We start from the raw sequence: 26,523 nt of genomic DNA on the forward strand, positions 1-26,523 counted from the left end.
CTTAGTTGCCCCGGCTGTGTGTTTTGGGTCGTTGTCATGCTGGAAGACCAAGCCACGACCTATCTTCAATGCTCTTACTGAGGGAAGGAGGTTGTTGGCCAAGATCGCGCGATACATGGCCCCATCCATCCTCCCCTCAATACGGTGCAGTCGTCCTGTCCCCTTTGCAGAAAAGCATACCCAAAGAATGATGTTTCCACCTCCATGCTTCACGGTTGGGATGGTGTTCTTGGGGTTGTACTCATCCTTCTTCTTCCTCCAAACACGGCGAGTGAAGTTTAGACCAAAAAGCTCTATTTTTGTCTCATCAGACCACATGACCTTCTCCCATTCCTCCTCTGGATCATCCAGATGGTCATTGGCAAACTTCAGACCGGCCTGGACATGCGCTAGCTTGAGCAGGGGGACCTTGCATGCACTGCAGGATTTTAATCCATGACGGCGTAGTGTGTTACTAATGGTTGTCTTTGAGACTGTGGTCCCAGCTCTCTTCAGGTCATTGACCAGGTCCTGCCGTGTAGTTCTGGGCTGATCCCTCACCTTCCTCATGATCATTGATGCCCCATGAGGTGAGATCTTGCATGGAGCCCCAGACCGAGGGTGATTGACCGTCATCTTGACCTTCTTTCATTTTCTAATAATTGCACCAACAGTTGTTGCCTTCTCACCAAGCTGCTTGCCTATTGTCCTGTAGCCCATCCCAGCCTTGTGCAGATCTACAATTTTACCCCTAATGTCCTTACACAGCTCTCTGGTCTTGGCCATTGTGGAGAGGTTGGAGTCTGTTTGATTGAGTGTGTGGACAGGTGTCTTTTATACAGGTAACGAGTTCAAACAGGTGCAGTTAATACAGGTAATGAGTGGAGAACAGATGGGCTTCTTAAAGAAAAACTAACAGGTCTGTGAGAGCCGGAATTCTTACTGGTTGGTAGGTGATCAAATACTTATGTCATGCAATAAAATGCTAATTAACTACTTAAAAATCATACAATGTGATTTTCTGGATTTTTGCTTTAGATTCCGTCTCTCACGGTTGAAGTGTACCTATGATAAAAAATTACAGACCTTTACATGTTTTGTAAGGCGTAAAACCTGCAAAATCGGCAATGTATCAAATACTTGTTCTCCCCACTGTACATTGATGGAAGCCACAATCTATCCGCGATATTAAAGCTGATCCACCCCCCAATTTTGTACTTTTTTAAAACTGGATTGTTGGTGAAGGGCTTGTAAGTAAGCATTTCACGAAGGTCTACAGATGTTTGGTGTTTGGCGCATGTGACATACAATTTGATCCGATTTATCTACTTTCATCTTCCATCTTCATCTTCTACACCCAGAATATTCCTGTCCAAAGGTCCGTATCATATAGACACATCTATACCACAATAAATGCAAATTAGCTATTTTTTTAAACATTCAGGAAGCTTATACAATGCTACATTCATATATTCCTTCCTTTTTGGTTTCTGTTGCTGACCAATCATTTTCATATTGACCATGTAAATAGGTTGTATTTGAATTCGTTTTTATTATTGGTGCCTCATACCCTCAGATATTGACAGGGTTTATTTTCCATCACTTGAGCACCCAGAGTAACTCCCTGTAAACATACAGTAAACATCTGGATTTTCAGAAGTGTCGTTAATGTTTATCAAGATGGATGAATTGGCTTTTACCATAGTCAACTGGCCTCTGGCTATTCTCAACATATTGGCAAACTTGTTTTTTGCTTTCTGCCTTTTCAGTCCACATCCTGCCTTTTCTGTCCGAGGCAGAGAGGGTCTCAAACAGCCTGTGAAGTTACTCCTGGGATTCTTGGTTTTCTGCACCACAATTTTCCTGGTCTTACTTATCACTGCGGGATGCTTGTGGCTACTCACTGAAAGCAAAGAGTCCCGGTATGTTAATGCATTTGTATCGTTTGCTGCATTTACCAGCATGTCAACCTCTGTTTGGCTGAATTTCTTCTACTACACCCAGATCGTCCCAGCCCAGGGAGCTCTCTTCATCTGGGTGAAGAGGAACATCAAAATCATAATTTACTGGGGCCTGTTTGTCGACAGAGTTTTATTTCTGTTTGTCTTGGCATTAGACGTTTATTATCTCATCATTACAGAAGAAAACGCTAACATCACTTACCCATCAACAAACAACACTGTTTCAGATGGACTGTCTTACACTGTCCTGGTGTGTTTCTATTGCAAAGTTATCTACATGTTTTTTTGTCTGTGTGTGATGGTGGGGTCGAGCTGGGTCACAGTGTGCTACCTGCGCAGACACATGAAGAGTATGAAAGAGAGCGGCAGCACCTTCTCCTCTCCCCGACTGCACAGTCAGATGAGGGTCACCATCACTGGGATCCTGCAGGGAATTCTCTACTTCCTTTGTGCGCTGTGGATCTTCCTTAATATCTTCAGCGACAATTACCCCTCCTCTATAAAATTTGACTATAATACTTACTACACTGTCATCTCTCTCTACATGTTTGGCACCACTGTTAACCTTGGTATCGGTCAGTCTGTTTTCAGACAGAGGACAGCTGATATTTGGCTCAATGCTCAACAGGCTGCAAGGTCATTGAAGTTGTGTGGATGATACTGTCACTGTGGTACTGTAATCTCTCTTGCACATATACAAGTACCATAAATGGTAGTAGCATCTGTCGACAGACGAGGAACGACTAACAAGGAACTTTGTTCCAGTATGCAGATTTTGCGTCACTGATGATTTGAACAAATCATGATTTTGCAGGTGCTTGAGTCTTTCTAATTTATAAAGGGAAAGGGACATTTGTCCGCAGACCTGCCCGAAACAGGTTGAGAGTTTCGGTTTACAGAGCTGGAGACTTTGCTAGTCTCGTTAGTACATTTTATACCATGTCTCCCCCAGAATTTAATTGAGCATCTGACGCAATTCCGCAAGATTTTAGTTCTGGGTGTCTGAGATGAATGTTACTGAGACTACAACAGCAAATATGAAATACAGTTGATTGACATTACAGTAATATCAGAAACCCCATAACTAAAATAATGTGAAATGGCATCAGCTACTCGTTGCTGTCCATGAGAGGTGAATATTTTAAAGTGGTAGTTAGTTCACTTTATTTAATCTGGCCCATAATGTAGCTATAACGTGATTTAATATTTTACAAATGAGTAATATAGTGTGTCTATTTTTCATTTCATTTTGGTTGACTGGTTGACTTGGCCCTGTTTTTTCCATCTTTATCCGAGATGCAAACCAGGTTACAGTACATTTAAGGTGTTTTCCATACCCCAGCATGTGCTACACTGTAATTCATTTGTATTTTTCCATCATAAACTCCTTCAGTTGGGCATCTATCAGTTTTGCAGATAAACATTAATAAGAGGGATAACTCATTCCAGGTGATTCAGTAATGATATTATATTTTTAAGCCATTATCATCTGATAACGATATGAAGGACGATATACCCTGCCTCCCTAATAGATATACCTCAGAAAACTGTAAATCTGTGAGATGGACAAGATCCCTTCAGAATTGTTGTTGTAGTCCATCAGGCCCCAATAAAAAGTTACAATGTAAATAGTTTATGCTACTTTTACTTTGTTCTTTTGTTGCCTGAGTGAGACTCCCCTGAAACCCCTGGCACTGGTGAGGTGTTGAGCATTTCAGCACCTAGAAGCTGAGAGAGGAGATATCACTGCGAACATGTTCCATGCAACATGCCTAAATCAAGATGGATATCTTGGCCTTTGCCATAGTCAATAGGCCTATATTGGCCAACTTGTTTTTTGCTTTCTGTCTGTTCTGTTCTGTCCACCGTGAGGCAGAGAGAGACTGAAAGATCCTGTAACGATACTCCTGGAATTCTTGGTTTGCTGCACCACCGTTTACGTGGTCTCTCTTATTGCAGTGAAATGTTTGTGTTGATTCCTCTTCACTGAACAGTTGGAGCTCTGCTTTGCTGCTTCTCTGAATGTGAGGTACACTTTATCCTCCAGTATTTCAACCTCTATTGGCAGGCTTTTTATACTACACCCAGTTTGTCCCAGCCCAGCTAGTGTGCTTCTGGGTGAAGAGGAACATCAAAATCATCATCTACTGGGGCCATCATCATCTATCCCCAAGCCATATGACTGCTAAATAGTTATGTGTTTAACTTTTCTATTATTTCTTTCTCTTTGCATTGTTGGGAAGGACCCGTAAGTACACCTCTTGTTTAGGAAACGTGATGAATACATTTTGGTTTTATTTTATTTTATTACACAAAGGAGGCATGTCTTTGTTTTGAAAGAGAGTGGCAGCCCCTTCTCCACTCCCTGACTGCACAGTCAGATGAGGGTCACCATCACTGGGATCCTGCAGGGAATTCTCTACTTTCTTTGTGCTCTGTAGATCGTCACTGATTTCATCACCTCCAAAATTTCACCTCGTTCAGATTTTGACAATAATTTGAATATTTTCCACACAGTTGTCTCTCTCTACATGCTTGTCACCACAGTAAACCTGAGTATTTGTCAGTCTGTTTTCAGACAGAGGGCAGCTGATATTTGGCTCAAATCCGAAAAAGCTGTAAGGTCTTTGAAGTTGCGTGGATAAAGGATGAAACAATCGCAGTTATAAGACATTGTGTTAAGATAAAAAGGAAGATAAAGGGCCAGCTTCATGGACACAGATTAATGTCGGATTTAATCAATATTATAATGGCACCTTGATTCAGTACATTGCATCAGTTATTCCTGGACTATGATTAATAATCTTCCTCTGGAAATATTGAGTCACAGAACATAGGCTAAAGGTTAAATCTGAGATTTTGTTTGTCCATGAAATTAAACGTTTAAGTCTTTGTTTTTCTGCAAATTCTCACATAGAAACCTAATTGGGACGAATTATATTTTATATACATATATTTATTTATTTGATATGCATTTGTATCGCAAAACATTTTTGAGAAAATCATTATGAAAGTGGCCATTTCACGCCCCTTTTTGGACCTGTACATGTCTCCTATAAGACCCTATGATTACTGAACCGTACACGAGACAGACACCATCTTGATGTGATTATACACCTTATAATGTGCTCTAAAATATGGAGCATGACGAGGTTCTGAAATACAATTTTTCACATACATTTAAATCAAATCAAATCAAATTTTATTTGTCACATACACAATTTTTCACATACATGTATTTAATATGTTAATTTTAAGACATTGTTTGGAACAATATACTCGACTAGTACATCCAATTTACAAAGTGGGTGCTATAATACTTTTAAAGTTATGATCTATTTTATGAGCAGCACCAATACAGTGAATGGGAAGATGGATCCAAACGGGATCTCCCTCTGCTGGTGATTTGCAGAATGTGATTGTTTAAAAACCTATAATGTAAATGTCTATCTATAAAATGACTCATATCGTCAAAGGTAGCAGAGCACCCACTCTGGAAATGTCACATGTTTGACGAGTATATTGTTCCAAACAATATCTAAAAAGATTAAGATAAATCAAAAGGGACTTTTGAGATATTAATATCTTTAATGTTAATGTCAATTGTTTTTTCCAGAATCTAGACATAATCCATATTTTAGACCACATTATAAGGGGTAGAATGACACCAAGATGTTGTCTGTATCTTATGCGGTTCATGGATGATAGCGTCTCACAATAGGCATGTATAGGTCTAAAAAGGACCTAAAATAGCCAGGTTCACCATGATTTTCCCCCAAAATTGTTTCTGATACAAATTTTTAAAAGCGTATCAAACATCCTTCCTCCCAATGAGATTTCTATGTGAGAATTTCCTGAACAATCGGAGATACTCAAAACATTTTTGGGAATTCCTGGCGTGGAATGGCCCATTTATTTAATCTGGGTCTGTGAAACTGATCCAGTAAGTAGGTTTTAATGTGATAACCATGCTTTCTCTTTTAGAAATGAGTCATTCAATAAATCAATTGATTTATTTATAATAGTTCATAATTGCAATAAGGCAACTCAGGGGTGTGTGGTAAATGGCCAAAATACCACGGCTAAGGGCTGAATCTAAGACCTCTACCGTTGCGTTGTGCAGCCCTAAGCCATGGTATATTGGCCATATACCACACCCCTCGAGCTTTATTGCTTAATTAAAGCATGGCATTGTTGAATACTCAATTCTGATAGGCTAGAAGGGCATTCCAGAGTGTTCATTATTTCCCTATAAAGCATGGTATAATTCAGTGACTATGGAGTTCATTCTTACATTGTTCTATGTTTGAGCTGTTTTGAATCCAAAAGTCAAATTACAAACATTATTAATTTGAATGTAAAAACGTTTTGGACATTAAATGTGGAAAATTGTGCTTTTGGTTAATTTGTAACAAAAAAAGTGTGTGAATTTGCTTTGTGTGCTCTATAAATAAATCATATAGAACAGAGTAGGTTATGTTGCCTGTATTTTCATTTTGGGCTGATGGAGACTTCAGACAACCAATAGATCTTAGTGACATTGTCACACCCTGATCTGTTTCACCTGTCTTTGTGCTTGTCTCCACCCCCTCCAGGTGTCGCCCATCTTCCCCATATTCCCCTGTGTATGTATAGCTGTGTTCTCTGTTTGTCTGTTGGCAGTTCATCTTGTCTGGTCAGGTCTTACCAGCGTGCTTTCCCGTCTTCCTGTTTCTCTAGTTCTGTTTCCTAGTTTTCCCGGTTCTGACTATTCTGCCTGCCATCCTGTACCTGCCTGACTCTGACCTTATTACGAGCCTCTGCCTGCCCTGACCCCGAGCCTGCCGTCCTGTACCTGCCTGACTCTGACCTGATTACGAACCTCTGCCTGCCCTGAGCCTGCCTGCCACCCTGCACCTGCCTGACTCTGACCTGATCACAATCCCCTGCCTGTCCTCGACCTGCCCTTTGCCTGCCCCGTGTTAACAATAAATCATCTGAGAACTGTACTATCCGCCTCCTGTGTCTGCATCTGAGTCATATCCTGAGATGTGATAGACATGGAGAACTATACAGTTGGTCTATTTGAGTTCTGAGTTCAACAGCACAAATCACTTACATCATTTTTAAAGACTATGAACATGTAAGATAGTGGACCACACAGTCTATGTCCGCAAGGTGGGAACCATCAGCATGATTCAGATGCAAAATGGTGGTATTTATTTAAGTGGTGCGTAGAAGGAATAAAGATGGAGCCAAAATATGTAGGCCTACAAAACATTAACTAACAGACAGATTTATACTTGACTTTCAAAATAACAAATTACTTCCTCACACAGCTGAGTTAAAGAGAGCCCAGTACTGGGACAACATGTCACTTATACCTCAAATGTGCAACCTGACGAAAGTTCAACCTCTAACTGGGATAATCCAAAAGGCAACTGAACAAGTATTTTTTAAATTAACGTCAGCAATTCCTTCAATCTCAAATGTCATCATATCACTGGCTAGGACATAACTTCATACATACATTCAACAAATACATCTTTATTATGGCCTGGCTATATGATATGATGATTTGCATACTACACCCCCTGCAGGGCAGTGGGTGCCATGAGCTCTTGGGGACCCCCTGGAGGTTGTGGCCCTCCCCAGATGGCATATGAACACGTTGTAAGCCATGGCAAAACATCAAATTACAGAATATTGTGAAATAATGAATGCTTTGGTAATACATGTAACTATTTATTTATGAATATAGTTTATGTAATGCTTTTGCTGACTCGAAACACTAATCAAAGCCAACTGTTTTGCTTCGTTACCCATAAATTGAGGTGTCTTTAAAGTCGTGGCCCACCATAAGGTTTGACCAAAGAACAAGTCAAAAATATTAATAAAACTTCTTCAAAACATTCAACTGAATGTAGTTTTGAGTATGGCTTTTTGTGACTAATTTTTATACATTTTCTGTGTAATTATGAAGCTATTTGTAGCAATGCAGAGGTTTTTCTGGATCAAAAAGGGGCATAGGTGCTGGCCATGGCAGGGGGTGTGGCAATGGGCACAGTTGGTCGAATACGTGGCTGAATTCTGTCCAGACCCTAGGAAATAAATTTTGAGAACCTTATCTCGGCATCAAAGAGAAAATGTTGCAGCTTTGAAGCTCATCCCTATAATTCTACACATTTTGTCATGGATCATGGCGCTAGCGCTGATTGGAATATGTTTCGAGACTACGCCGATAACATTTCAGGCAGTTAACCCACTGTTCCTAGGCCGTTATTGAAAATAAGAATTTGTTCTTAACTGACTTGCCTGGTTAAATAAAGGTAAAATAAAAAAAATAAAAAATAAAAATTAGAAACAACAACATCTTGCCCGGGGTGAGGCCCGTCACCATCCCAGAGGATTGTGTGATCTTACTCTCCGAGTCCGACATGAGAAAGGTCTACTGCCCTGTAGCACTCACTTCTGTAATCCTGAAGTGCTTTGAGAGGCTGGTTACGGCACACATTAACTCCACCATCCCAGACACCCTAGACCCACCCCAATTTGCATACCGCACCAGTACATTCATAGATTATGCAATCTCAATTGCTCTCTACATTGCCCTCACCAACCTAGATAAGAATAATACCTATGTGAGAATGCTGTTCATTGACTACAGCTCAGCGTTCAATGCCATTGTCCCCTCCAAGCACGTCACCAAGCATAGGACACTGGGTCTGAACATCTCCCCTTTGAAACTGGATCCTGGACTTCCTGGCGGGCCGAAGCCAGGTGGTGAGGGTAGTGTGGTGGTGAGGGGTGTATGCTTAGTCCCTTCCTCTACTCGTTGTTCACCCACGACTGCGTGGCCAAGCATGACTCCAACACCATCATCAAGTCACGCTCCCATCCACATCGACGGGGCTGAAGTGGAGCAGGTCGAGAGCTTCAAGTTCCTTCGGTCTCCCAATCACTAAAGACTTAAATTGGTCCAAACAAAAACGTACAGTCATGAAGAAGGCGTGGCATTTTTTCACGACTGTGCGTTTGTGTTTGAACCATGGAGGTTGAAAAGGTTTCTCCCTCAAATCCTCAAAAAGTTCTACAGCTGTACCATTGAGAGCATATTGACTGACTGCATCACAGCCTGGTATGGCAATAGCACCGCCTTGTCAGGATTTGGCCAGGGTTGTTCCGGTTTTTGGTCACTAGATGCCCCCATTGTGCTTTTTGACCTTTTGCTTTCCCTTGATCCCCATTATTATTTGCACCTGTGCCTCGTTTCCCCTGATTGTATTTAAACCCTTTGTTTCCCTCAGTTCTTTGCTCTGTGTTTGTATGTTAGCACCCAGCCCTAGTATTCTGTGTACTCTTGTTGATCCCGGTGGTCGCTCTTGTGGAATTCTGTTTTTTGTTCTTGTTTATTTATTTTTGAGTATCTTTTGAGGCTTTTTATGCTTTACCTACCACCTTGTGGATTTACCTTTTTGTCTTGGAGGATTACCTTGTGGATTACCTTGTTCTTGTGGAATTCCTTTTGAGCTTGTGGAGTTACATGTTTTCCTGAAGGACTTCACTTTTTACTTTATTAAATACACCGTCTCAAGTACTGCTGCGTCTGCCTCATCTTCTGGGTTCTGCTGACTATTCGTGGCTCAGTTGGTTAAGTGACTGTTTCTCACTCCAGAGACCCGGGTTCGTAACCGGGTCCTGACACGCCTTCTATCACATTGTGCTACAGAGGGTGGTGCAGATAGACCAGTACATCACTGGGGCCGAGGTCCTTGCCATTCAGGACATCTATATCGAGCAGTGTGGATCTGGTTTTTGTGAAAATGTTGCGTGCTAAATGCTACTCAAAATGCTATGCTAGCTTTGCATACTCTTACACAAATTAGTCAATTTCTATGGTTCAAAAGCATATTTTGAAAATCTGAGATGACAGTGTTGTTAAGAAAAGGCTAAGCTTGAGAGCATTATTTTCATTTTATTTGCGATTTTCAGAAATCGTTAACGTTGCGTTATGCTAATGAGCCTGAGGCTTTAGTCACAAACCCGGATCCGGGTTGGGGAGTTTCAAGAAGTTAACATATTTGTTTTCGTTTACTTGGATGACATCCTCATCTTTTCGAGCTCCCTTCAAGAACACACAAAGCATGTCAGACAAGTACTCAAACGCCTCCTAGACAGCCATCTGTACGTTAAGCCGGAAAAATGTGAATTCCATTCATCCCGAGTACAATTCCTGGGATTTGTAGTGGAACCCGGTCGAGTCCAAATGGACCCCAGGAAGGTAGGGGCGGTAGCGGATTGGCCCACTCCCAAATCCGTTAAGGAAGTTCAGCGTTTCCTGGGCTTCACAAACTTTTACCGCAAGTTCATCAAGAACTTCAGCTTGGTGGCAGCCCCTCTCTCAGCTTTAACCAAGGGTGGCAATGCAAGGTTTTTGTGGGGAAGAGAAGCTGAGACGGCCTTCCAAGGACTCAAGCAGCGCGTCCTCTCTGCTCCCATCCTGATACTACCGACTACGGATGAACCGTTTGTGGTGGAGGTAGACGCATCAGAGGTTGGTGTTGGAGCTGTCCTGTCTCAGAGGGGTGAAGACAAGAAGCTTCATCCGTGCGCTTTCTTCTCACACCGGCTTACCCCGGCTGAGAGGAACTACGATGTGGGGGATCGTGAACTCCTAGCGGTTAAGATGGCATTGAAGGAATGGAAACACTGGCTCGAGGGGGCTTCTCACCCGTTTCAAGTGCTTACGGACCACAAAAATCTGGAGTATATCCAGCAGGCGAAGCGGTTGAACTCTAGACAAGCTAGATGGTCTCTTTTCTTCAATCGATTCCAGTTTATCCTCACCTATCGGCCCGGGTCGAAGAATCTCAAACCGGATGCCCTGTCCCGAGTCTACGCTCCTGCCATTCGAGATGACACGGACATGCCTGTCCTTCCTGCTGCTAAGATCATGGCTCCGATCTCGTGGCAAGTTGAGGATACCGTGAGACGAGCTCAAGCTATCGAACTGGACCCGAAAGGAGGTCCTGCCAATCGGTTGTTTGTCCCCAAGGCAGTGAGGACTCAGGTCCTTCTGTGGGGGCACTCCTCTCGCCTCACCTGTCACCCGGGCGTAGGTCGCACCTTGGAGTTCATCCAGCGTAAGTTCTGGTGGCCTACCATAAGAGAAGACGTTGCCACTTTCGTCAATGCCTGCCCCGTGTGCTGCCAGGGCAAATCTTCTCACCTCCGCCCTCAAGGACTCCTTCACCCTTTACCTGTTCCCCACAGACCCTGGTCCCATATCTGATTGGACTTTATTACTGGCCTTCCTCCATCCCATGGCAATACTACTATCCTAGTCATAATCGACAGGTTTTCAAAGGCGGCCAGGTTCGTCCCTCTGACTAAGTTACCTTCTGCCAAGGAAATGGCTGAGTTGGTAATTAATCATGTGTTTCGAGTCTTCGGCATTCCTCAAGATATGGTTTCTGACAGGTCCCCAGTTCGCCTCAAGGTTTTGGAAGGCCTTCTGCCAACTCATGGGGGCTTCTGCCAGTCTATCTTCAGGGTACCATCCGGAGTCCAACGGCCAAACAGAGAGGATGAATCAAGAGCTGGAAACCACCCTCCGATGTATGACTCGTAACAACCCGTCCACATGGTCGTCCTTTATTGTTTGGGCCGAATACGCGCACAACACCTTGCGCTCCTCCTCCACTGGTATGTCCCCGCACGAGTGTCAGTTTGGCTATGCCCCTCCATTGTTCCCGGACCAGGAGGCAGAAGTCAGAGTGCCTTCAGCCTTGAAGTTCGTCAGACGCTGTCGGCTTATGTGGAGGAAGACCCGTCTTAATCTTATGCGTTCCTCACAGAGGTACCAACAACAAGCCAACAGACGTCGCCGTCCCGGGCCTACCCTGCGCCCCGGCCAGAAAGTCTGGCTCTCCACAAGAGACTTATCACTACGGGTGGAGTCTCGCAAGCTGTCCCAAAGATACATCGGTCCCTTTAAGGTTGCCAGGAGAGTTAACCCAGTTTCTTATCGCCTACACTTACCCAGATCCCTTAAGATTAATCCCACGTTTCACATTTCCTTATTAAAACCTGTTGTTTTTTCCCCTTGTCCCGGCAGACAGACCTCCCCCTCCGCCTCGTGTCATTGGAGGCCAGCCGGCTTATACCGTCCATCGGATACTGGATTCCCGCCGGGTGCAGCGGTCCTGGCAGTATCTGGTGGACTGGGAAGGCTACGGTCCCGAGGAGCGCTCCTGGGTTCCTGCCAAAGACATACTGGACCCTGACCTCATTCGTCAGTTCAGGGCCCTCCAACCCGAGAGAGCTGGTAGGAACGTCAGGAGCCGTTCCTAGGGGGGGGATTCTGTCAGGATTTGGCCAGGGTTGTTCCAGTTTTTGGTCACTAGATGCCCCCATTGTGTTTTTTGACCTTTTGCTTTCCCTTGATCCCCATTATTATTTGCACCTGTGCCTCGTTTCCCCCTGATTGTATTTAAACCCTTTGTTTCCCTCAGTTCTTTGCTCTGTGTTTGTATGTTAGCACCCAGCCCTAGTATTCTGTGTACTCTTGTTGATCCCGGTGGTCGCTCTTGTGGAATTCTGTTTTTTGTTCTTGTTTATTTATTTTTGAGTATCTTTTGAGGCTTTTTATGCTATACCTACCACCTTGTGGATTTACCTTTTTGTCTTGGAGGATTACCTTGTGGATTACCTTGTTCTTGTGGAATTCATTTTGAGCTTGTGGAGTTACATGTTTTCCTGAAGGACTTCACTTTTTACTTTATTAAATACACCGTCTCAAGTACTGCTGCGTCTGCCTCATCTTCTGGGTTCTGCTTACTATTCGTGGCTCAGTTGGTTAAGTGACTGTTTCTCACTCCGGAGACCCGGGTTCGTAACCGGGTCCTGACACGCCTTCTATCACATTGTGCTACAGAGGGTGGTGCAGATAGACCAGTACATCACTGGGGCCGAGGTCCTTGCCATTCAGGACATCTACATCAAGCAGTGTGGAACGAAAGCCTGGAAAATCATTAAAGACACCAGCCACCAAGCCATCGACTATTCTCTCTGCTGCTGCATGGCAAGCGATACCTGTGCATCAAGTTTGAGACCAAGAGGCTCTTGAACAGCTTCTATCCCCAAACAAAGAGATGGATAAATAGCAAACAAAAGAACTACACGGACTGAGTTAATCTTTATTGACCTTTTTAGTTTTGCACTGTCTCTATGCACATTCACAAGGTCCTTGTCACGTCCTGACCTTAGTTCCTTTTTTATGTGTTTATTTTGGTGTGGTCAGGGCGTGAGTTGGGTTGGGCATTCTATGTTTTGTTCTAGGTTTGTACTTCTATGTGTTTGGCCTGGTATGGCTCCCAATCAGAGGCAGCTGTCAATCGTTGTCTCTGATTGAGAACCATACTTAGGTAGCCTGTTCCCACCTGTGTTTGAGGGTAGTTGTTTTCTGTTTTTGTGTCTGCACCAGACAGAACTGTTTCGATTTATTGCCTAGTCACCTTACCCCTATACATATCTACCTCCATCACATTGTAAATACGGTATTGGAGCCAGTGGAGGCTGCTTAGAGAGGACGGCTCATAATAATGGCTGGAATGGAGAAAATTAAATGGCATCAGACACATGGTACTTGTGCATGTGACAAACCTTGAAAATAGATTTTTTTCAGATTTAAAGCTAATTTCCTGCTATTCTATACATTTTGCCATTAAGCTAAGAGAGAATTCTGCACATACAGTACCAGTCAAACGTTTGGACATCTACTCATTCAAGGGTTTTTCTTTATTTTTACTTTTTTCTACATTGTAGAACAACAGTGAAGACATCAAAACTATGACATAACACATATGGAATCATTCAGTAACCAAAAAAAGTGTTAAACAAATAAATATATTCTTCAAAGTAGCCAGCCCTTTGCCTTGAGGACAGCTTTGCACACTCTTAGCATTCTCTCATCCAGCTTCATAATGTAGTCACCTGGACAGCATTTCAATTAACAGGTGTGCCTTGTTAAAAGTGAATTTGTGGAATTTCTTTCCTTCCTCATGAGTTTGAGCCAATCAGTTCTGTTGTGACAAGGTCGGGGTGGTATACAGAAGATCGCCCTATTTGGTAAAAGACCAAGTCCATATTATGGCAAGAACAGCTCAAATAAGCAACGGTAAAAGACAGTCCACCATTACTCTGACATGAAGGTCAGTCAATTCGGAAAATGTCAAGAACTTTGAAAGTTTCTACAAGTGCAGTCTCAAAAACCATCAAGCGCTATGATGAAACTAGCTTTCATGAAGACTGGAAAGAAAGACCCAGAGTGACCTGTGCTGAAGAGGACAAGTTCATTAGAGTAACTGCACCTCAGATTGCAACCCAAAGAAAGGCTTCACAGAGGTCAAGTAACAGACACATCTCAACATCAACTGTTCAAAGGAGAATGTGTGTATCAGGCCTTCAGGGTAGAATTGCTGCAAAGAAACCACTGCTAAAAGACACCAATAAGAAGAAGAGACTTTCTTGGGCCAAGAAACATGAGCAATGGACATTAGACCAGTTGGAATCTGTTCTTTGTTCTGTTCTTTGATCCAAATTTGAGATTTTTGGTTCCAACCACTATGTCTTTGTGAGACACAGAGAAGGTGAGAGGATGATCTCGGCATGTGTAGTTCCCACCGTGAAGCATTGAGGAAGAGGTGTGATGGTGTGGGGGTGCTTTGCTGGTGACACTGTCTGTGATTTATTTCGATTTTAAGGCACACTTATCCAGCATGACTACCACAGCCTCCTGCAGCAATACGGCACACCATCTGGTTTGCGCTTAGTGAGATTATCATTTGTTTTTCAACAGGACAATGACCCAAAACACACCTCCAGGCTGTGTAAGGGCTATTTGACCAAGAAGGAGAGTGATGGATTGCTGCATCAGATGACCTGGCCTTCACAATCGCCCGACCTTAACCCAATTGAGATGGTTTGGGATGAGTTGGACCGCAGAGTGAAGGAAAAGCAGCCAACAAGTGCTCAGCATATGTGGGAACTCCTTCAAGACTGTTGAAAAAGCATTCTGTCATCAAGGCAATGGGTGGCTACTTTGAAGAATCTAAAATATATTTTTATAACACTTTTTTGGTTACTACATGATTCTATATGTGTTATTTCATAGTTTTGATGTCTTCACTATTATTCTACAATGTAGTTAATAGTAAAAACTAATGAAAAACCCTTGACTTTCTTGGTGTGTCCAAACTTGGTGTGTCCAAGTACATTTCTTGCATTTCTATGCATTTTGACATGACTAATACTGTGTTCTTATGCTCAAACATAATCAAATCAATGTGGGTATGATTTTCTAGCTTTTCTTTTGTTGATTGTAAGTTCTCAAGTTATTATAGGCTAATATAAAAAATATCTAGATCACATTTTATTTTCAAAATACTTTATATATGGTTTTAGTTGTTTAAGTTTACAGTGAAAGCATTTTTCCATCCCAAAAATGTATTTAACTCTCTGCAGTAAGACAATTGTTAATGTAATCCGTTTCCACCTTGTTTGAGCCACTGCCATCCATGACGTAAACTAACAGTGCAGTTAGGTGGCTAATAGTGACAGCGCCAACTACTAGTGGTTTGTTTCTTTCTGTCTTCATCGTTCTCTCTATAGGTAAGCTAATGTATTCAACTACCTGGATGTTTTTCTACCCATAATTTGCTGTTTTTAGTATATCTAGTTAATTTTCAGTTTGGAGGATGAAGTGCTGATAGTGTTTTATCATTTGGTCAAGGGAAAGTCTGAGACCGATCTGACATCCCCTGGTGTGACAGAGAAGAGTGAACGGTCCCAGCCCTGACCAAGCTCTCCAAAGACGCCCATGGATTCAACTTGGCGACCACTCTGGCCCTCAGCAACATGGATGCAGATGGGGCAATGCTCAACATTGAGTGTGATCGTCAGTTGAAACTCAGAATGTGTGGCTGAACTTCTCCTCTCTGCCCTTTCTGGACCACTTTTTCTCTGACACGAGTCTCCTTGAGGTTTCAGAGTCGTTCCTGTCCCCTCTGCTACAGGCCTTGGCTGAACAGTACAACACAGTGCTTCTCTCCAGCCCTGGTTCCCTGTGCAACTTCTTGTTCCTCAACAAAAACCTGAAGAATTCCCTGGCGGACTGTCCAGGTGCACAAGACATGTATTTTGTTCCCGTCACTGAACACAATAGCGTGGTTCAGCAGTGGTGTCAGCACAGTGGCTATGGACCAGATGGCTATGATATCCCCCAGTCACCTACAAAACACTGCCAGGGGGATCTCATGTCCCAGTACTACCCTGCTGTCCCCACACCTGGCATAGCGAGGCAGGAGGAGGGGGGCACCATCAGCACAGACACAACTCTAGCCCAGCCATGGACCAAAAGGACTAATAGCCAAGGCCAGGAGCAGCCTGTGACTGCAATGGTGGAGGAGGCAGTGAGAGAGCAGACACGGTGGCATCTCTCCCAACAAGCAGCCCTGTTCAGACAGGCTGGACGGATCCAGAGGAGGCTCCAGGCTCTGCTAGGGGACCACATCTCTCGCGACTGCATCTTCCAGCTGGAGGGTCTAAAGAAGAGGCAGGGCAGGGAGACCCCGGGTCCCCCCTCACCCCCAGCTGACACCAAACCCTTTGATCCAGCCATGGGGCAGAGACCGACAGACACACAGAGCCACAGGACACAGGGGCCTGCCCTACTGCAAACCTTCTCAGTCCCATCCTCTTCTAAAGACATCCAGGAGTTTGCCAGCTATGCCCAGGCTGTGCTGTGCACGGTGCAGGAGGCTGTAGTCTCTGATGTCACAGAGAGCAGCTCAGATGAAGAATTGGAGCCTGAGCAGAAATGGGGGACCAGGTCTCAACCAGTGTGAGTATAGGGAGCAAGAGAGACATTCTGGTAATTTGCTGTAATTATCATGTTCTTTATTACTCATGAGAAACACAATCTGTAGTTCAGTTGAGTAAGAATGATAGTGTTGTATTTCAGGCTTTACTGGGATGCAACAATATTGCCACAGGCCAAACTTAGGGCCCTATTCAAGTTTTAATTTTTTTGCCTGATTTTGTTTTCTCCGTTTGTTTTTTCCAGGTTTCAGTTTTTTGTTCTGGTCAGGTTTTCGCTCACAATTTTTTAAACATTTTTTTTTTATAGAACATTAAATGCTGTTGACTTTCTCAGTCAGGGATGGGCAACTGTGGTGGGTGTGGCAGCCACGAAAAATCTGAACTCATCATGATTGGCTGCAGTGGCTCGCAGGTCTGCGTACGCACATCCATACCCACACATGCAGTCAATTGATTTGCGCAGTCAATCTATTTGTGCTGTTAAACTACAAACTGACTTAACTATTTCTTTACCAGTATCCAGGGCTGAACCTGGCCTTTTGGGGGACCTATGCGAGATTTGGTTGGTGGGCCCCCACATTACGGGCAAAACATTGTACTGGCCCCATCTTTAAATGTTAGTTTAAAGTTAATTTCCTGCAATTCTACACATTTTTGCCATGGGTTGTAGAGGAATGTTTTAGTTTTAGAGCAAGTTTTCTGCAATTCTACACATTATGCCTTGAGCACAGAGAAAAGTTTGCAATGTTATACCAAATGTCATGCAATTCTACTCATTTTGCCATGACTTATATAGTGTTAACATATTGCTACATGACCAAAAGTATGTGGACACCTGCTCGTCAGAACATCTCATTCCAAAATCATGGGCATTGGCCTCCAATCTTGTGGGAAGGCTTTCCACTATGTGTTGGAACATTGCTGCGGGGACTTGCTTCCATTGAGCCACGAGCATTAGTGAGGTCAGACACTGATGTTGGGCGACTAGGCTTTCAGTCGGCATTCCAATTCATCCCAAAGGTGTTCGATTGGGTTGAGGTTAGGGCTCTACAGGCCAGTCAAGTTCTTCTACACCGATCTCGACAAACCATTTCTGTATAGACCTCGCTTTGTGCACGGGGGCATTGTCATGCTGAAACAGGAAAGGGCCTTCTCTAAACTGTTGCCACAAAGTTGGAAGCACAGTATTGTCTAGAATGTCATAGCATTAAGATTGCCTTTCACTGGAACTAAGGGGCCTACCCCGAACCATGAAAAACAGCCCCAGACCATTATTCATCTTCCACCAAACTTTACAGTGGTTACTATGCATTGGGGCAGGTAGCGTCCTCCTTGTATCCGCAAAACCCAGATTTGTATTTTGGACTGCCAGATGGTGAAGCGTGATTCATCACTCTAGAGAATGCGTTTCCACTGCTCCAGAGTCCAATGGCTGCGAGCTTTACACCACTCCAGCTGATGCTTGGCATTGCATATGGTGATCTTAGGCTTGTGTTCGGCTGCTCGGTCATGGAAACCCATTTCATGGAGCTACTGACGAAAAGTTATTGTGCTGACGTTGTTTCCAGAGGCAGTTTGGAACTCCGGTAGTGAGTATTGCAATGGAGGACAGGCTATTTTCACTCGTTACGCGCTTCTGCACTCGGCCTACTACTTCACGGCTGAGCTGTTGTTCTCCTAGACGTTTCTACTTCACAATAACAGCACTTACAGTTGACCGGGGCAGCTCTAGTGGAGCAGAAATGTGACGAACTGACTTGTTGGAAAGGTGGCATTTTATGAAGGTGCCACGTTGTAAGTCACAGCTCTTCAGTAAGGCCATTCTACTGCCAATGTTTGTCTGTGGAGAGTAAATGGCTGTGTCCTCGATTTTATACACCTGTCCGCAACGGGCAATCCACTAATTTGAAAGTGTGTCAACATACTTTTGTTTATATAATGTACTTTTGTCGGTCAATTTCTCAAGCTAAGACAGGCGGGAGGAGGGGGCGCTCCAAACAGTAGGTACCATAACGTTGGATGCCAACCGGCGATAAACTCCACAAGAAGAGGTGATGGTGAAAATGGTAGACAGTGGCTTTCACCCTCCACTGTCGGACACTGTTTTCCCACAGTTCAGCTAACGACGACGAGGGCAGGCGGGAGCGAAGGACACTGTGCTTGCTAGCTAGTCCTTACGGCGTACTCCGGTACAAGCTAGCTAGCACACAGTATCGCTAACTGGCAAGTTAGCTAGGACACAGTGTTGCACACGTTTAAACAGGGAAGTTATTGTTGCTCTTTAATTATTTGTTATTCTTTTTTAGGTATTTTCTTAACTACATTGTTGGTAAGGGCTTGTAAGTAAGCATTTCACTGTAAGGTCTACACCTGCTGTATTCGGCGCATGTGACACATACAATTTGATTTGAATATCAAGTCGAACTCGCCAAATCAACCAAAAGTCGCTGGGGCAGCCTCAAAAAGTAGCTACATTTGCCGCTTTTTCTCGTTTACCAATAAAGTTGCAGGAGGGGTCTGAAACCTCTAAATCTATCTACAAAGTAGCTACATTTGCCGCTTTACTCGTTTACCAATAAAGTTGCAGGAGGGGTCTGAAACCTCTAAATCTATCTACAAAGTCGGTAAATTGGCAGCACTGAAACGGACTCTGTGGGAATAGGGCTCCAACGGGCCGCCCCCTTCTTGCCTTCTGAATGATGTCGGTGTTGGTTAAAGTAAGCTACTTCTATGCAAATGTTGATTAGTACAATAAAATAAGTCCCAAATCGAAGGGAAACAGTGTCATCTGTAATCCCTTGAAATCAGCTAAAACCAACTCAATAACTCAATGCATGTACACACTTCTATTGAATAAGTTATGCATTCACCTGTATTGTGAATAGCCATATGCTACATCTTGATTTACTCAGTTTATCAATAGAGATTTACCATTATAAATGGTTAGATTTGTAAAAACGAGGCCTAATTGATTATTTAAAGCATACATTGCCGTCTCTGAAAATGTTTGACGTAGAACATTGATATAATGATATTGAACTCAAAAGATGCTCAACGATTGAACAGCGTAGTAGCTGAGTTTATCCGTGTGGATCAAGTGCCGTTCTGTGACTTACTGTGTGCTTTCTTTTTTGTAAACCTGCAATCGGTTTAAAATTAAATATTCTGATATTGTGACAATACTAGTCAGTGACTGACATAACGAGAAAAAATGCCAATGCACAACCAAATTTTGAAATTCTACCTCTCAACAGGAAGATAAGACCCTGACTTTTTATTTTATTGATCTTTGGGCCTACAAAATGGGCTGCCAGTTGCCCATCCCTGTTCTAATTCCACAATGCGTAAACCACATCAGTAGACCACTTTAGAGGTCTGGGAAAAATGTAAGAAATGTAGATTTTGCGGTGTAGCTTGTTTGGTTAGCAATGTTTCGCTAGCGTCCATGTGTTTTGCAATTTGTGAAAACAAATGGCAACTGAATTGACCGCAAATAATTATATCATTCTGCCAGATAGGCTTAGGCTACATTGTAGTTAATATTTAATTGAGAAGGTTTTTGGGAAAGCCTTACCAACTACCAGAAGACTGTCATTATATTAGCCTCATCGCTAACCTCTACACAAGGTGATAGACAAACACACGCACACACACAGACAGGGGCATGTGCTGTTGCCTCTTCGGAAAGTTCAAGGAAAATACACCACTGATGTTCATGTCTTATGATCTTGCGCAAATGAATGAATGTTCTACACTGAAAAAAAATATAAATGTAAAATGTTTGTCCCATGTTTTATGAGCTGAAATAAAAGATCCCAGAAATGTTCCATATGCACAAAAAGCTTATTGCGCTCAAATGTTGTGCACAAATTTGTTTACATCCGTGTTTAGTGAGCATTTCTTCTTTGACAAGGTAATTCATCCACCTGACAGGTGTAGCATATCAAGAAACTGATTAATCAGCATGATCATTACACAGGTGCGCCTTGTGCTGGAGACAATGAAAGGCCACTCTAAAATGTGCAGTTTTGTCACACATCACAATGCCACAAATGTTTTGAGGGAGTGTGCAATTGGCATGCTGACTGCAGGAATGTCCACCAGAGCAGTTGCCAGAGAATTGAATGTTCATATCAAATCTTATTGGACACATACATACTTAGCAGATGTTATTGCGGGTGTAATGAAATGCTTGTTCCTAGCTCCAACAGTACAGTAATATCTAACAATTCACACATGTAAAAGTACAATAATGGAATTAAGAAATAAATATTAGGAGAAGCAATGTCGGAATGGCATTGAATAGAATACTGTATATACAATTGAAATGAGTAAAGCAGTATGTAAACTACCATAAGCCACCTCCAACATCATTTTAGAGAATTTGGCAATACATCCAACTGGCCTCACAACCGTGGACTACGTGTATGATGTGTGGGTGAGCGGTTTGCTGATGTCAACGTTGGGAACAGAGTACCCCATGGTGGCACTGGGGTTATGGTATGTGCAGGCATAAGCTACAGACAAGGATCACAATTGCATTTTATTGATGGCAGTTGAATGCACAGATACCGTGACAAGATCCTGATGCCCATTGTTGTGCCATTAATTCGCTGCCATCACCTCATGTTTATTTACACAATTCTGTGAAACTGATAATGCCCCAGTTTTTCATGGCCTGCATACTCACCAGACATGTCACCCATTGAGCAAGTTTGGGATGCTCTGTATCGACATGTATGACAGCCTGTTCCAGTGCCCGCCAATATCCAGCAACTTTGCACAGCCATTGAAGAGGAGTGGTACAAAATTCCACAGGCCACAATCAACAGACTGATCAGCCCAATGCGAAGGAGATGTTTTGTGCTGCATGAGGCAAGTTCTGATCCACGCCCCTACCTTTTTTTAAGGTGTCTGACCAACAGATGCATATTTGTATTCCCAGTCTTGTCAAATCCATAGATTAGGCCTTCATTTATTTATTTAAATTGACTGATTTCAATATCTGAACTGTAACTCAGTAAAATCTTAGAAATTGCTGCATGTTGAATTGTTGCAAATTGTTAAATTCCGTTTTAAAGTCTCGATTCCGTCAGTGGTCTGTGCAACGCAGATTTGATAGAGCCCTACTAGCTGTATGCAACATGAACAGCATTTTCAGAGGTAACTGTGTCACTGGATGAGATTTTGTTAAAAGTTGTTAGCCGAACACCTGTAGCTTTGACCTTGGGTCTGTTCTTGTTTAAAAAGGCATGTATTTTAAACAGCTGTGGTGTTTTCCTGGATATCATAGTGGGTTATTAGAGCTAAATAAACAAGGTTAGGCAGAGAGGTAGGTTATGAGAAACACATTCAATATGTTTTCTATGTGTGACAGTGAGTTAATTGTAAATGGAAAACACAGACCCTAAACACGTTAAAATTACATTTCATTTGACACACACAACCAGCTTTTACCATTATATAGTCTACTTCCCCGTTCATCTACCCCAGCCAGATTCCTATGAGAGTGCTTTTAGCTGATTGTTGCCGGGGGATAGGAGCACATAACAGCCGTTGGAGATTAACAGGGAGTTGATTGTAGGTTTAATCCTGACCTGACTGCATAGATATGCAGAATCGCAATTTAATCCCAGTGTTGCAGGAGAACCTTCCTGCAATGCATGGAATGTAAAACTTGTGTAGTTGAGGTTTAAAAAGGGTTCTAATGTTAGTATTTTCCACTTTTAAATTTGACTTGGATTTCACCTTACAAAAAATGTATCAACCACTACAAAAATGTCCATTTAATTATAATCCACATAATAATTCACATTTCCTATTGCTGCAGAATTATTTTCCTGCTGTAGCAAACTGCTTAAAATTTAAGATCCTACACCTGTAGTTGGTCTCTGGCACCTTGCCAGAGACAGGGAGGGGACACTGCAGATTCCCTAACAAACAGGCAGAGAGAGGGAAAAGAAACAGGGCGGGCCTAGGATGACAGCTGGAGAAAGTCAGCCCTCCCTCACTATGGAAGTCATTTAGCAGTTCCAACACTTCCAGTGTTGGGCTCCCCCTCATAGCCTAATGTTTCATTTTGACCCATTAAGCCCTGGGTAAACTTGGTGCCCTTTCCCTTCATAAAGCTGTGGAGACTGGAGAGTGTGATGTTTCTTTGTTTGCCTTCGCCGGACATTGCGAGGACCTATCTGGTTGGTCTTTAGTCTGCCTCAGATTCCTCCACAGCCCTGGCCCTCTACAGCTCTCACTCCCAATATGCTGTGCTTTCTCGCTCCATTGACCCAGAAGAGAGAAGGGAAGTATTTAAATTAGGAGACTGTTGGTCTGTCTGTTTGTTTCCCTACCTGCCTGGTATCTGTTACATCTCTGCCCTGGTAGGATGCTAGTAACATCTCTCTGATATAGAAACACTGTGCCAGGTTTCTTAGCATTAAGTCAAGTTTCATGTCTCTTGTTTGCCCTGAGTCCAACGCACGGATTATCAGTTTTCTCTTCTAGTCAGGTAACCTGCTCACCATGTCTGGAATGTAGTGATATAGGAAGGCGACAGGGTTTGCATGGGGCAGAAGGGACAGGAAGGGGATGTAGAGGGGATGTCCTTGATTCCCTGTCTAATAAACAGGGGCGAATGACAAAGGGGTACAGGTTTACGAACTCCAGGAACTGGGGGATGGGGGGGTCTGGCATCATTCTGGCGGTAATGGTCTTGTCTTTGTTGGAGCCCCTATCTCCTGCTGGGTAGAACACAGAACTAGAATCGTTCCAAGCCTGCTATTGTGTTGGAGAGGAGAGATTGCTTGCCTGGGGATGGAGGTGACATCTCTCTTTTGCTTACACTTCTACAGAGTGTGGACAAGTTCCACCATCTATCCTACAACTCAAGGGATGTCAAAAGTCATTTTCAATTTCCTTGTTGTGAAATGAAACCAAATGTTTTAGTTTGAGAGGCTACAGCATTGGGCCTGTGTTTGTTAGTGTGGTGGTCTATGCCCCACCATTCAAGCCGACCCAGCCGGTCTGATAACCTTTCCCGTTAGTTGTCCACTCTGTTTGAAGTGGCTTGCTCCTGGCATTCCCAGGGCCGCTACACAGAGCCATGGTAACTAAAGCTAACTGGACTGTGGAGTACCTGCCACAGACAGCTAGCTAGCCTACACCAGAGGAATAGTGGAACGCAGTCAGGAGCTCCATGGAAACCTACACACAGGCACAGCTTGCTGGTGATTTATTTGTGACCTAGATAGACTTCCTACTAGAGTCACTAGCATAAGAACAATTTACCCTCATTAGCCTACAGTATCTGCCACCGATATGCAAAAGCAGCATTTTCATCTGATGCTTTAATAGGGTGAATAATGTAGGTCGTAGTGTATTTGTTGCTGTGTAAACATCAACCATATGTCCTCAGCCTCTGTACTGTTCTGCTGGGCTATCTATATTGTAAAGGTCAGTAAACATACACACACTACAACCATTCAACCTGTTTCAAGGAAGAGTGTATTTCATCTGATTAAAAAAATCATACAAAACCTAGAGAAATGAATATGCTTGTCTGGTCTTACGCTAAACACAATTTGCAGCATTAGCATGTCTGTCTTCTATTCACGGTCTGTCTGGCTCTCCCTTTGTCTCTCTTCTCTGTCTCAGTAGGCCTGGGTGTGAGTGGAGGTGGCAGAAGGAGAGGGCTGAGGAGGGCAGCAGATGGACCTGGCTACAGCTGCGTGTGGCAGAGCTCGAGGGACGCATCCAACAGCTGGAGGACCTGCACAAACAGATCACCTTCACCAAAGTAAGGCCCAGGTCCCCAGTAGGCAAGCCCCAAGGTTTAATTAGTTCATTGAAATGGTGTGTTTGGAAAAGGATTAACGATTTTGTTAGTCAGTCTTACCCAGATAAAACATTTTTTTACAATTGCAGGAAATTAGCTGTAAAATAGCTAATTATCCTCTCTGTGCCGTGGCAAAATGAGTAGAGTTGCATGAAATTAGTTATGAAATAGCTAAATCTTCTCTCCGCCCCATTGCAAAATGTGTAGAATGGCAGCAAACATTTTGTCTACATCCCATGGCAAAATGTGTAGAACTATTTAAAACAAATCTGTTGTCAAGAGGGGGGAACACTAAAATATTTTGCTCGCAATGTGGGGTGGGATGTATGGATGTGGGTAAGCAGACCCGTGAGCAACTGTGGCCCCTCATGATGAGTTCTGATTTTTTTTGTCCCCCCCACCCCTATCAAAATTGCCCATCCCTGCTCTAGGCAGCCCCCTGTAGAATTAGATACACCTGTGTGTGCATGTGTGTCACATCAGTGTGGACATGTTCTTCTACCCTCTGTAAAATGCCTGTGGTGTTTTTAATTTCTCTTTCATTTCCTAGATCTAATTTAGTCATTGTCACTCAGATCGTATCAGCAGTCATGAGTCGAGGAAGGTCACGAGTCATGAAGGCAGTCAAATTCCACGTGACCGTTTAGTCACGATAATTAGGCCTCTTCAGGCTTTGATGCTGCTGATGGTAGGCTACTAATGACCAATCTTGCTAACTGCCTTGTACTATATTGCCCCTCCAATCGAAAATCCAATCAAACACTTCATGAGAGCCCATGAGCTTTTGTTGCGCAACATTTCTATAGGTTATTCAATTGCGTGAGAAAATAGTGACAGCCGCTAATGAAAAGAGGATTCCATCAGCTTTCTATAGGCTAGGCCTACTATATTTCTCAACTTTCCTAATATTTACAATAGGAGTATAACCTACCTGGCTGGCATGAGAATTAACCATGGGAAAAGTGTCCTGTATTCGGTATTTACAGGGCCTTCGGAAAGTATTCAGACCCCTTGACCTTTTCCACAATTTGTGACTTTACAGCCTTATTCTAAAAAAATGTTTTTTTAATCCTCAGTAATCTACACACAATACCCAATAATGACAAAGCAATACATTGTTTTATTTTGTATTTTGCCACTTTATAATTTATATATTTTTTAAACAGAAACCTTATTTACATAAGTATTCAGATACTTTGCTATGAGACTCGAGGTGCATCCTGTTTCCATTGATCATCCTTGAGCTGAAACTTGATTGAAGTCTACCTATGGTAAGTTTAATTGATTGGACATGATTTGGAAAGGCACACACCAGCCTATATAAGGTCCCACTGTTGACAGTGCATGTCAGAGCAAAGCCATGAGGTCAAAGGAATTGTCTGTAGAGCTCAGAGACAGAATTGTGTTGAGGCACAGATCTGGGAAACTGTACGAACAAAATGTCTGCAGCATTGAAGGTCCCCATGAACACAGTGGCCTCCATCAATCTTAAGTGGAAGAAGTTTGGAACCACCAAGACTTCCTAGAGCTGGCCACCTGGCCAAACTGAGCAATTCAGGGAGAAGGGCCTTGGTCAGGGAGGTGACCAAGAACCCGATGGCCTCTCTGACAGAGCTCTAGAGTTCCTCTGTGAAAATGGGAGAACCTTCCAGAAGGACAACCATCTCTGCAACATTCCACCAATCAGGCCTTTATGGTAGTGGCCAGACAGAAGCCACTCCTCAGTAAAAGGCACCGAAAGACTCTCTAACCATGAGAAACAAGATTATCTGGTCTGATGAAACCAAGTTTCAACTCTTTGGCCTGAATGCCAAGTGTTATATCTGGATGAAACCTGGCACCACCCCTACGGTAAAGTATGGTGGTGGCACCATCATGCTGTGGGGGAGTGAG

This window comes from Oncorhynchus masou, chromosome 29 (genome assembly GCF_036934945.1).
Source record: "Oncorhynchus masou masou isolate Uvic2021 chromosome 29, UVic_Omas_1.1, whole genome shotgun sequence".
Lineage (NCBI taxonomy): Eukaryota > Metazoa > Chordata > Actinopteri > Salmoniformes > Salmonidae > Oncorhynchus > Oncorhynchus masou.